We start from the raw sequence: 13884 nt of genomic DNA, 5'->3' as shown, positions 1-13884 counted from the left end.
TAATCGTCTCTATCACCCACGATATCCATCAATCCTCGTTATCTTCATTACTCACCACCCCACACCTCAAACAACCCAACCCCATCAATTTTCTCTATCACCCACGAAAATCTTAGATCTATGGTTTTCGTGGGTAGGGTAGGGTATTTCGTGGGTTCGGGCTTGGGGGTGATGGTGGCAACAAGTTAGCTGTGATGAATGTGACCGAACTGGAAGGATAAAAGTGATGGTGGAGTTGTATAATGTGAAATGTTTATAGCAATTCAACTTAATATTCATAGAAATTGCTCTTTGAGATTGTTTAAGATGGATGGTTCTCTTAAAAAGATGAGTTATGATTGTTGGATTTTGACTCTTCTAAGATGATTAGATTTTGATTGTATTTCTGGGTTTGAGTTTGATTTTGTTTATCTAATTGGTAGCTGAGTGTTTGGAATGAGTGAAAGTAAGGGCATTTTAGTCACGTTATAATTTATTCACTTAATGAGTCGGGAAATTAAGTTAATCATAATCGGGAACGATATACGGTGGGAGTCTGGATATATACAGTCCAAAGTAGGTGGTTATTTGTAATAAATGAAATACTAGGTGGTAGTTTGTAAAATACGGTAAATACTATTTGGTAAGTAACAATTTTCACTAATAATAATATAATATTATAATATACATGTATTTATACACTCACCTATACTACACTCACCCCACATATATACTCCCTCATACCTTATCCACCCAACCCTATCCTAACACAATCCACCATAAACCACAAAAGATAAGGGAGAAGAGAGAAAGAGAGGAAAAGGAGATTCCGTCACCTCGCCTCAAAATCATAAGGTAAACCATCTTATACTAGCCTTTATATTATTCTATTCATACCAATGACTCGTCCCGACCTCGACCCACCTCTGACCCATCCTTGACCACCTATTTGACCGCCGTTGACCACCAATTTATGGGTTTGACCGAGTTTAAAAAGGGATTTTGGGGGGTGTTTGGTGTCCCGGTTTAGGGTTTCATTTTTGAAGGGGTTGCGGGTTGGTTTAGGTATGGGTATGGACAGATCTAGGTCAAGGGTGGTGAGAGGAGTCGAGTAGTGGTTCTGGGTGGCCGTGAGGGTGGCTGTAGGTGGCGGGAAAGGGGAGAGAAAGAGGGATGTCGGGTTGGTTATGGTTATTGTTGTCGCGGCTATTGTTGCGGTTGTTGCCGCTGTTGTGGGTGGTGGCTGCTGGCATAGTGGCCACCCTTGGACCCACCGTGGTCAGGCCGGTGCAGTGGTAGTGGTGGCAGCCACGGTGGTGGTGGTTCGTGTAGGTGTGTGGTGTGTGTGTGGTTGTTGCGGGTGGGATTGTTGGTGTCAGGGGGGTTGACGGTGGGGCTGTGGGCTGCTGATGGCCGTGGCCACCATTGCGGTGGTGGTGGTTTATAGTTTTGAGTCAGGATTTGTATAGTAAGACGGGTTTATTTAGTTTAGTTAGTTGTATACGTATTTGTATAATGTATTAGTATATTTATATGTATTAGTATTAATATATTAATATATTATACGTATTGGATTAGTATATTTATACGTATTTGTATGATTAGATGAGTATATTTATACGTATTTATATTAATATCGTATTTTAGGAAATGTGTTTTGTGAGACGGTTTTACGAGACGGACCTAGCTTATGTGACGGTTTGCTTATGCGGATTTGCTGTGAGGTAGGTTTATCCTACTCAGTTTTCATTGTTGTCTTTATTTATTAAACGAGTTTTTTTATCTTTAATTGCATTAAGTGAGTCGTATTGCATGTTGTTGGTCATGACGACTCGAGGAGTCGGAATATTTGAGGAACTGGTATTTGTGACGTATTTGGCATATGTTGTCTGTTGTATGTTGGGATTTTACATGTGTTGGAGGATTATTGTTGTTGATTGTTTTGGAGACGGAAGGCGGTTGGGAGACCGTCTTCTGCTTGGGTCGCCTCTTAGAGCTTTCCCACTCTAAGAGGGTTGTGCACATTAATGACTTGAGTTTGCAGGGACTCATGTGGTTGAGACACGACGTCTGGCAGGGGATCCGGTTGGCTTCCGGACCCGGTACGTCTGGGTGTGTCCCGGTACCTGTTTGTGGTTATCGGTATGTCTGGGCATGTCCCAGTACCAGTGTGGTTGTCGGTATGTCTGGGCGTGTCCCGGTACCGTGGTGGTGATTGTTGATGGTGGTTCATTCATATCATAGTCATGTCGCATGTTCGCACTCGAGTCGAGTCACACTTTATTTATTTAATGAAACAGACGTTTGTTGTGTCTGTGCATTGTCACCTGTCTCTTTTGGGGTGGCTTGTGTCAATCCATATGATATCCTTTGGTCATATGGGGAGCAGGTTATGTTCAGGTTGTTTGGATAGTACACGGGAGACGGGACGAGCTTGATGATATCACGAGATGAGTCTAGTTGGTTAGAAGAGTATAGATGTCACGAGTTGTATTTTATTTATTCATTTGTTAACATTTATATAATTCATTAAACCTTAGATTAATAAAATGTTCTTTGATTGGAGTTTTGAAACACTACCTCGGGAAACCGAGATGGTAACGCTCCAATTATCTTGGCCGGATAGTTGGAGTGTTACAAAGTGGTATCAGAGCGACGATTTTGGATCCTAAAACCAATGAACCAAAAATGAATTTAGGAGAGTCTAAGTAAAATGAACCCGACATGAGTACAATAGGAGATCGGTTTTGGATGGGTAATCGCCCTCATGCCAAATCTAGTGCTTAGCGTCTCAGTTGGTCACTACGTGGGTGGTTACGAGTCGGGAAACGTAACGTGATATGTTGCATGATTATATAAGTGATATAAATTTTGTTTAGCCTCTTGCATGATTTACTTATGAAATGTTGTGTGATTACATGTAGTGTTGATCATGGTTAAGTACCTTGCATGATATCTTGGTCCATTTGATGTATGATAATATGTAAAATGTGGTATGCATATATGTATTTTGTGACTCGTAATAGGTTCATAGTATAATAGAATCGCTCATGTAGAATGTGATAGCATGTGATGAATGGATAAGTAGACTCATGTGAGTAGTATATCGTAGACATTATTAGTGTGTGTTGATATGAGAGACGGTAGTCCCGAGTCTTGGCATGTGGATGTCGTGTGCGTATTTAAGCTTGGTAGTGTCGTTGTTAGAGTATAAATGATGATGGTTAGTGGTAGGATGATTATGATTATGAGAGTAATGTGCCAAAGTTAATGAGAGTGAGGCTAAACCTAACCGACTAGAGTAGTACTTGAGCGAGTTGACCAGTCACTCGACCGAGTGGGCAGTTCACTCGACCGAGTGGACCTGTCACTCGACCGGGTGGGCAAATTTAAGGAATCGGAAAACTTCTGGAAAGTTTCCACTCGATCGAGTAACCAGTCACTAGACCGAGTGGAGTTGCACTCGACCGAGTGCCCTAAATACTCGGCCGAGTGGGCCTGTTTAGTTGAGAAATTCGTATAAAATTTATTTTTTCTACCTTATCTTTCCATTTCTATCTCGATTTTCGTGACTTAGGCATTGATTTGTTTTAAAATAATTCCAAATTTCGACCACGCAGTTGAGTTCATCTCCTTCATTTTTGCAATTTGAAATGGTTATATATATATATACACACACACACACACACACACACACACACACACACACACACACACACACACACACACACACACACACACACACACACACACACACACACACACACACACACACACACACACACACACACACACACACACACTTGTTTATTCATGTTTTATCAAAATAATTGCATGATTTGTTAAATTTCATAGTAATGATTAATTTTCTATATCATGAGAGTGGTTAAAAATCAGATTTTTACGATAATTTTTTTTTTCTTTTCCACCATGGATGAGCTTAGAAACTTGTGCTTTTGAGTCGATAACCGAATTTTTATGCTTGTTGTTGGGTCATATTGAACAAGAAAGGCTTAATACTTGTGTTATTGTCGGATTTTACCTTGTATGCGAAAATTTCAATTTAAAGTTTTGACCCACTTCCCATTTTCACGAGTGAACGTTGTTTTAATCGTCTTACAGAGACTACCGTTATCCCTAGTGGTGTGGTACAATTTGATTTTTACCCAAATATGGTTTAATAGTACTGTGAAACTATGATATTGTTTTTGGAATTTAGTAATAAAAAGTGTGAATCAAAAACTTTTTTCCGTCTTAAAGGTTGACAAAATTCCCAAAAATGTTGTGAAAGTATAAGTAAGCTCTGATTTTTCGCTCATGGCATACTTCTTTTATTCCTCATTTCCCTAATCTTTGCTTTTGACATTTTGTGAAGTCATATGTGAAAAAAAAATGTCCGTCTTAAAATTTGATTTTTCGAAAATGAATGACCTACCCACCCGAATATTCTGATTTTTCTAAGTTATGTTTTGCACTAATCAAAATTCGTAATGCTTTGAATTTTGCCTATAGTCACATGTACCATCCTACAACGGATTATTTTTATATTAAAGTTTTCGAGAAAGTTTAAACAACTGACCTTTATGTTAAAATTTCATCATAGCATTTCGCAATTGAGTCAAGTTGGAGTGATAATTGCATTAGAATCGAGTCTTGAAGTTGCATCGTCTTTTAAAGTTAATATATTTCAAATGGGCTATTAGGGCAATTTTAAGGTGTTGACCCTTGACTTCCCATCCCCTCCAAGTTGTTTGATTTCCTTTCTTTTTATATCCATTTTGGATTGTTTTTAATTGCCATCATCCTTATCTGTTGAGTTAACCCGGGGTATTTGGGCATAGAGTTGTGTGTGACCCAAAATAATGTTTTCTCACCCTATCCTTAGGCATAGGTTTCCGACAAGATAAGTGATCTTGAATATAGTCATCAAGTTTGATAAATTGGGAACACTAGGACGGTAGTTGACCCATGTCATGTTGTGAGTATGGTGAATTAATCATAAGGAATAACTTATAAATGATAAGCGAAGTGCAATCAAAATTGGATATTTAGCGGTTGTGTGGACTCAATTTTGAGGACATGTGTGGATGACCTTTGAGCACAACTCAGATGTTCTGGGTTAGCATATGGTCGAGTTAGAATTTGTAGAACAATGTGGGAATAATTGGGGAACTCAGAGTCACCTAGAGTAATGATATGAGCTGATAAAAGTTGTGGAGAATGTGAGATGTGACTTCAAGAATGGTGTAAACTTGGATAAATGGTGATAAGATTTAGGAATCCGGAATACGAAAGAGAGAGTACTAGAGCGAGAGATGAGTTGGAGATTTTGCAAGTGGTAACCCGACATTCAATGAAGAATTTGTTTTAAGTTTCGAGTGAATCCGTGTGAAGTGACCTAATTATAAATGAGTTGAGTTATAATAATAGGGGTATATGTAATTATGGATTTGGTATCGCCAAGTTGGTTTTGTGGTCATGAGAGTAAGAGTGTGGCATTTAATGCTTAAGGATTCAATATTATGGTTGATGAGTTTGATCATTATGATACATAATGTGACCGTTAACCTAAGTACATAGACTTGATAGGTAAACGTGGTTGTGTGGGACTCCGACCCTGATAGTGGTAGTATAGATTTTGTTTGTAAAAATTGCCTCCTAAGCGTTATTGTGAAATGCCCACGGTGTGCATCGTGATTGTGTGTAGTGCTTAAGTGAGTGGTGATGTTGTTACTATTTCTTGAGAGTGATGAGTAATTAGGCCATGTTCATGAGATAATGTAGTGCGTTGTATTTACCAATGTGACTAGAGTGTCGCACTACGGTGCAGCTATTGATGATAAAATAATATGCTTGAGTTGGTAGTATGCCTTAAATGTTTTATTTACGTTGTGTAGTAATGATGGACATAAGACCAATGGCTGTGCCTGATTCGGTTGTCTAACGGTATATGAGTCGCCACCGGGATTATTAGCACCAATTTGATGGAATAGGAAAGTTCGGATATGGATTTGAGAATGGAAATGTTACACCCAGGTGACACTCGACCGAGTGCACCCTGCACTCGACCGAGTGCTCTTCTACTCGGCCGAGTGGCCTTCTGAACTCGACCGAGTGGACTGCTTTGACCCTTGTTTTGTTGATATTTGACCAAATATTGAGCATGCACCCTCATTTCGAGGTTTATATTAGTTGATTTGTGTTGGTTGACCATGATTAACCTTACATGTGTGATATGTGTGAATTGTTTACACTTGATCGTATGTTGTAGAATTTGCAAGTAATGGAAATCGTTGAATCGACATGAGTTAGTTGATGACAGAATTGATATGATAACCTTGTTTGATGTATGTTTAGCGACGTAATTCTATTTGGTTATGTAAAGTAAGAGGAAATATACAAGTTGTGTATTGCATAGTGATCATTGGCATGATTGTGATTGTGGTCTTCCGTATGAGTGGAAGTTGTTGGTAATAGATGGGAATGGATGATTGAAAACACATGTGTGATCATGTGGTAGATTTGACGCAGTATATGCGTGGCATGGTTTCCGAAAAATGGAAATGTTTAGCATGGCTGAGTCACATGACGAGTGACGTAGCATTATTTGGTTGTTTCATAGAGTCTGCATGCTTATGATTGATTTGCATATGGGTGTATGTATGAGATTAGATGTGATTTACATGTGTATAGTAATGATTGAGTTATACCCCGAGACTTATGCGTAGACTTAGAACCAATTGAGTTGGGTGTTGTTATGGGATTAGAGTTTCGAACCGTGGGCGGGACCTTGTACCTTAACGTTTGGGAGGCTCGTAGTGTAGGGTTATATAAATGGCATTAGGACCATATTTGATTTATTATGGATTTGCAATAAATAGGAAAGAGTCTCGAACCTGGAACATAGTCATTTGTGGAATTTAGTAATGAGAGTATGAGACCGTATTTTGAGGTTGATAGTTGAACTTCGGGACAAAATTCTCTTTTAGGGGGAGTGAATGTAACAATTCGGAAGTTTAGGAAAGAGAAAGTACGGAATATGTGAGAATGTAGTGAGAATTGAGTGAAGAACTTTGGGATGAGTGTGATGTTTAGAAAGAGTGTATTCGGTTGATAAACATGTGAGGTGCGAGAGAATGCATGAAATTTGAGGAAATGAGAGAGTGAGGTGAACTTTGGGGACGAAGTTCTTTTTAAGGGGGGAAGATTGTAATACTCCGTATTTAATAATTATATAATAATAATATTGTATTGTATACGGGTTATGTTGAGACGGAATAATAATAATAATAATATAATAATATAATATACATGTATTTATACACTCACCTATACTACACTCACTCCACATATATACTCCCTCATACCTTATCCATCCAACCCTATCCTAACACAATCCACCATAATCCACAAAAGATAAGGGAGAAGAGAGAAAGAGAGGAAAAGGAGATTCCGTCACCTCGCCTCAAGATCGTAAGATAAACAGTCTTATACTAGCCCTTATATTATTTTATTCATACCAATGACTTGTCCCAACCTCGACCCACCTCTGACCCGTCCTTGACCACCCATTTGACCGTCGTTGACTAGCCATTTATGGGTTTGACCGAGCTTAAAAAGGGATTTTTTTTGGGGGGGGGGGTGTTTAGTGACCGGTTTAGGGCTTCGTTTTTGAAGAGGTTGCAGGTTGGTTTGGGTCTGGGTATGGACAGATCTAGGTCGAGGTTGGTGAGAGGAGTCGAGTGGTGGTTTTGGGTGGCCGTGAGGGTGGTTTTAGGTGGCAGGAAAGGGGAGAGAAAGAGGGATGTCGGGTTGGTTATGGTTGTTGTTGTCGCGGCTATTGTTGCGGTTGTTGCCGCTGTTGTGGGCGGTGCCTGCCGGCATGGTGGCAGTGGTGGCGGCCACGGTGGTGGTGGTTCGTGTAGGTGTGTGGTGTGTGTGTGTGTGGTTGTTGCAGGTGGGATTGTTGGTGTCGGGAGGGGGGGTGGTTGACGGTAGGGCCGTGGGCTGCTGCTGGCAGTGGCCACCATGGCTGGTGGTGGTGGCTCACGGTAGCAGCGGTGGTGGTGGTGGTGGTTTTGAGTTTTCTGTCAGGATTTGTATAGTAAGACGGGTTTATTTAGTTTAGTTAGTCGTATACGTATTTGTATTATATATTAGTATATTTATACGTATTAGTATAAATATATTAATATATTATACGTATTGGTATACCTATTGGATTAATATATTTATACGTATTTTATACATATTTGTATGATTAGATGAGTATATTTATACGTATTTGTATTATTATCGTATTTTAGGAAATGTGTTTTGTGAGACGGTTTTACGAGACGGACCTAGTTTGTGTGACGGTTTGCTTATGCGGATTTACTGTTAGGTTGGTTTATCCTACTCAGTTTTCATTGTTGTCTTTATTTATTAAACGAGTCTTTTATCTTTAATTGCATTAAGTGAGTCGTATTGCATGTTGTTGGTCATGACGACTCGAGGAGTCGGGATATTTGAGAAACTAGTATTTGTGACGTATTTGGCATATGTTGTCCGTTGTATGTTGTGATTTTACATGTGTTAGAGGATTGTTGTTGTTGATTGTTTTGGAGACGGAATGCGGTTGGGAGACCGTCTTCCGCTTGGGTCTCCTCTTGGAGCTTTCCCACTCCAAGAGGGATATGCACATTAATGACTTGAGTTTGGAGGGACTCGTGTGGTTGAGACACGACGTCTGGCAGGGATCCGGTTGGCTTCCGGACCCAGTACGTCTGGGCGTGTCCCGGTACCTGTTTGTGGTTATCGGTATGTCTGGGCGTGTCCCGGTACCATTGTGGTTGTCGGTATGTCTGGGCGTGTCTCGGTACCGTGGTAGTGATTGTTGATGGTGGTTCATTCATATCATAGTCATGTCGCATGTTCACACTCGCGTTGAGTCACACTTTATTTATTTAATGAAACTGACGTTTGTTGTGTCTGTGCATTGTGACCTGTCTCTTTTGGGGTTGCCTATGTCGATCCATATGATATCCTTTGGTCATATGGGAAGCAGGTTATGTTCAGGTTGTTTGGATACTACGCGGGAGACGGGACGAGCTTGATGATATCACGAGACATGTCTAGTTGGTTAGAAGAGTATAGATGTCCCGGGTTGTATTTTATTTATTCATTTGTTTACGTTTATGTAATTCATTAAACCTTAAATTAATAAAATGTTCTTTGATTGGAGTTTTGAAACACTACCTCGGGAAAACGAGATGGTAACGCTCCAATATCTTGGCCGGATAGTTAGGGTGTTACATACACACTCAATTTTCCTTTTCATATATAAATTTTTATTACACGTGTGAAACCAAAGAAAGTAATAACCGTATACGTGTATACACATATACTGTAGTTATTGACTTATCATCAATAACATCGATACAATGATAAAAGAAATACTAATCTTATTGTTGATGTTGCGATTATCCAAATCCTTTCTTCTTGTCTCCTGAAAAATCATAAAAAAATAAAATATATAATTAGATTTCATAGTGTAAAAGTATATTGGGTGTAACAAAAGCAACGTGCATCACAAGTTCATAACATAAGTTAAGCTTATGTTCAGTTTGTTTGTGATTAATCTAGAGGAATGTGGACGATATTGAAAGGTTAATGGCAGAATACATGATCATTGGGTTTATATACTACTCCCTCCAAATATATATGTTCTTCCCATTTCTCTATTATATGTGAGTAATATTTTAATGAAATGGGAAGAACATTAAAATTTGGAGGGAGTAATATATTTTAGTCCTAAATTCTTAACAATTTAGCTTGCATAAAAAGATAAGTAGATAACCCGTTGTAGAATTTTATTAGCTCTACAATTTCTATACGGTTGCTTGTGATCAGTGATAAAATTTATTCTTCTCCTATATATTTACATCTTTATTATTATCTCTAAATACATGAAAACAAAAAAGTAGTTTAGATAGTTTCGAAAACTTTGACTCTTTGTAATCGCTTGAAAAAAGTTTCCTTTAATAATATAGATTGATTGATATTGATTCCCTTATCCAACCCTTCAAGAAATCTAGCAATTCTCTGCTCTGGTTTTTTATTTATCTCATACTGGAGAGTTAACTGCTCAAACACTCTCAGGTAAGCCTCAACAGTTTTCTCATCTTGCCTGAGCTTAGACAACTTGATAAACAAGTCCTGAGTATAGTCTTTGTTGACAAACTTATCCAATAATTTCCTTTTATGTTTGGACCAAGACCTGAGAGGTTCCTTCCCCTTCTCTCATCCTCAGATGTTTAAGGTTATCATACCATAATGAGGCATACCCTTTTAATTTCAACACATCAACCTTACAAGCCTTAACATCAGTGTAATTTTTATACTCGAAGATCCTTTCAACATCCCTAATCCATTCTATTAAGTCATCAGGGTTAAGACTACCAAAAAAATCAGGAATTTCTACCTTGAGATGTTTGTCTGTATGCTCATGAGCTTCCTATTGGGTCATGTTGCTCTCATCTGAGTCTGACTCATATTCCTCCTCATGTTGTGGTTGTCCTCTTCCTGCTCCCATATGGAAACCTTTGGCTCTGGCTCTGGCTCTGGCTCTTCCTGGTGGTCTCCTTCTAGGGTCAGGGTTTGGAATCATTTCCATTACAGTGTTCATAGCATTAACCATCTCATTGTAGACACCTCATTTCTGCACCATCCGCCAACCTCCCAGTGATGATTGGTCCGCATGTTTAATCACACGGAGCGATTTATGACATTTCGTAAGTTCGTCGACACGTGATATCTCCAACAGTCGAGTCCATCTCATGGTCGTCATCTACGAGCCGATACGGTCGTTTTGGCAGTAATTAGAGTACGTTTGGAGTCCGGGTAAAAAACCATTTCCATTTTCTAAAACCGTCTTAAAACCGAGTCGGAATATTCTAGAATTTTCTGGAATATTATTCCTAAATTTTATCTTTTATCATGAAAAAATATCTTCCTTGCGGAATAAGGAAGCATACATCTTCCCTAATTACTATTTAAAACCGCGGAAATCATTCTTGCTGAGGAGGAAACTACCCAAGAGAAAATGTAGCAGGAGCTGCGCTTCTTGGAAGGTCGCAGTTCCTGTTGCGCCTCTTCCTGGGCTGGTTTTTTCCCAGTTTCCAGATTTTTTCAGGATTTCTTTTCTAATCCTACGTTTACCTAAATTCCTTCACGTGATTAGTATAAATAGAGGCCTTCGCCTCACATATTTCTCACGCGAGTATCCGCCCTTCTCTTCTCCCTTTGCATTCTAAGACTGCGCTCTTGCTTTTCAACGCCTACGTGCTTGCTCTACGCGACCTTGTAAGCTCAGATCATTCTCAGTACCAGTCACGTTACATAGACCGACTAATTTGACCAACTCCACTTAAACAATCTGTTTTAAATCCTTTTTATGGGCACTTTCATTTATACAACGAGTCGAGCAATCATTAACGACAACTTAGTCAATCTCGTTTCGTCAAACATGTAAGTTTGAGGGTGTAAAATCTCAATTTTATTTATTTTATTTCTGTAATTATGACATATGTAAGAATTTATATCATAAGTATGCTCAACCGTCTTTTAAAATTATCTTTTAAAACCCTTTTGACGGAAACAGCAGGGAAACGACGTGGGGAAGTGTGGACAAGGCCCTCGGGAACTGCGTCCGCGGGATCCACACTAGGCATAATCGACTCGAGGTTCTTTCGAATCGAATTAAGACAAATTAGAGTCGCCACCAAGTTTTTTGGGAACTTGGAACCGTTCAAGTCAACTTTACACCTTTCATCGAAAAGAATAAAGCCAATCGACTACGAGTGATTAAAGATAAAGACTTGTACCCTATATCACTCAATTAGAATGACTCTCGTAATCCAATGGTATTTAGACGGATCCACAAACCATAGATCTTGAGTAAGGGGTGAGGGTACGTGTTAGGAAGCCCATAAGGACACCTAACCCCGCCCGTCGATAACGGCCTCTACTAAGTCAAGTGTCGGATTTCAAACAAGGTCATAGCTACTACGATATGTGATATGCAAACATCGTTTTAAAACCCTAACATGTGAAGTTTCTACGTCGATTTAGATGCAACTAAACTAACTTTGTCAAAGTTGTAATTTAGCATGTGGGTTGATTGATCTAACAACATGTAAAGCAAACAAACAAGGCTTGATGGGAATGGGGGAGCCGTTGGGATCTACCCTATTATAACCCAGGCATTTCATGCCGACACAACAAGAAATTAAAGATACAACTCGATCTAAAATACAACGCTATACACAAAACCGTACAAGACGCATTATACGGCCAATTCGGCCTAGGGAAACGTGCACAAAGGGGTGGCCCACGGCTCACATGACTCACGGCATTGGGTCACTCCTCGTAATGCGTGCTTTCACTTAATTTTATCGAATTAGACATTGGGTCACACACCAAAGCATGCATTAGCATAAATCGGGCCATGTTGCTTTAAACAACATGCGATTTACTACGCTCTTACATGCATTAGGGCACAAATATCTAACCAAACAAGACTAAGGTTTTTGAAAGAGGTTTTGACTCGATAAGAGAAAATAAACTTGAAAATTACAAACAAACTACCAAACACGACTCGATAAACAAAGTAATTACAAGATACGAAATAACGAGATAAAGATGACAAAACAACGAGAAAAGGGACTACAAGGACACGGCCAAACACGGCCTACACGATCTAGCATAACCTAATCCTTAGGTTAGATTCATTAGGTTAGATAGATGATTGCGAAACGGGATAGGAGACAAGTTAGAAAACGAGTTAGAAACAACGTTGATCGATTGGAAGGATGTCGCACAAAGGTGTATTCTACACGGCCTAAGGGGTCAAATTAGGTCAAGTTCGCTAATTAAATTAACTCATCGAGTGTTAATAAGAAGGTGCTAATCACGCACTCTTATACTAGCGAGAAATTATGTGAAAGAGAGAGATGTATTCAATTAAGTTACAGAATTGTTAATTGGTTTTAAAAGCTATGTCGATGTACCCTAAAGTGTCTAATTAGGTTATTAAACTGATATAATATCATCTAAACGAGTTATATGTTAACAATAAGAGGTCATATTAACATGTAAATGGTCCAGGGGTAGGTCGAATCACACGAGAGAACAGAGGGGTCAAAAGCGAAGAACAAAGTCAGAAATCGTTTTATTAATGCCCTACCTTGAACACGAGGATATGTAAATGAGACGGGGGTGTACGACCGACTGATGTAGCGGTTTCTTTCCCATCTCAAGTCAACGCGGGTGTTCATGGTGGTACTTTAACTCATACTCGGACTAAACTAGTTTCATAGTTAATGATAACAATCGATAAACAAAATAAAACGAAACAATAAAAAACAAACATAAAAAAACGAAATAAAAGGGAGAAAGAGGAGGATTTGATGCACCCTCAACCTACATGTATCGTTGACACCATCTTGGGTCGTAATCGATGGTAGATTTTATCTCGAGAGGCCGTCGTCGACGAAGAAACAAAGCAAACAACACGTTTTTTTCAAATCTGGACAGCATCTTTTAAACAGCGATTTCTCTCTCGTTTCACGGTGAAAATTCGATTTAAAAGATGTTTTGAAAACTAGAAAGAGAGGAGAACAGAGATCTTAAAACAATCCCTGCTCGTTTTGAGTTATTGGGCACGAAAAACGAGCACAAACAGAACTGGACAGACAGGGAAAAGCCGCGAAAACAGAGTGTATAACACTCTGTTTTTCGAGGGAATTCGTGTACTCTCAAGGGCAATTTGGCTCGTAAATCTTTGTCTAATGTGTAGATGGATGTTGTATGGTTAATTTGGAACAAGAAACGCGAATTTTGATGGAGGTTTCAAGGGAGAACGAA

This window comes from Silene latifolia, chromosome Y (genome assembly GCF_048544455.1).
Source record: "Silene latifolia isolate original U9 population chromosome Y, ASM4854445v1, whole genome shotgun sequence".
Taxonomy (NCBI): Eukaryota; Viridiplantae; Streptophyta; class Magnoliopsida; order Caryophyllales; family Caryophyllaceae; genus Silene; species Silene latifolia.
This window is presented reverse-complemented; position numbering follows the sequence as displayed.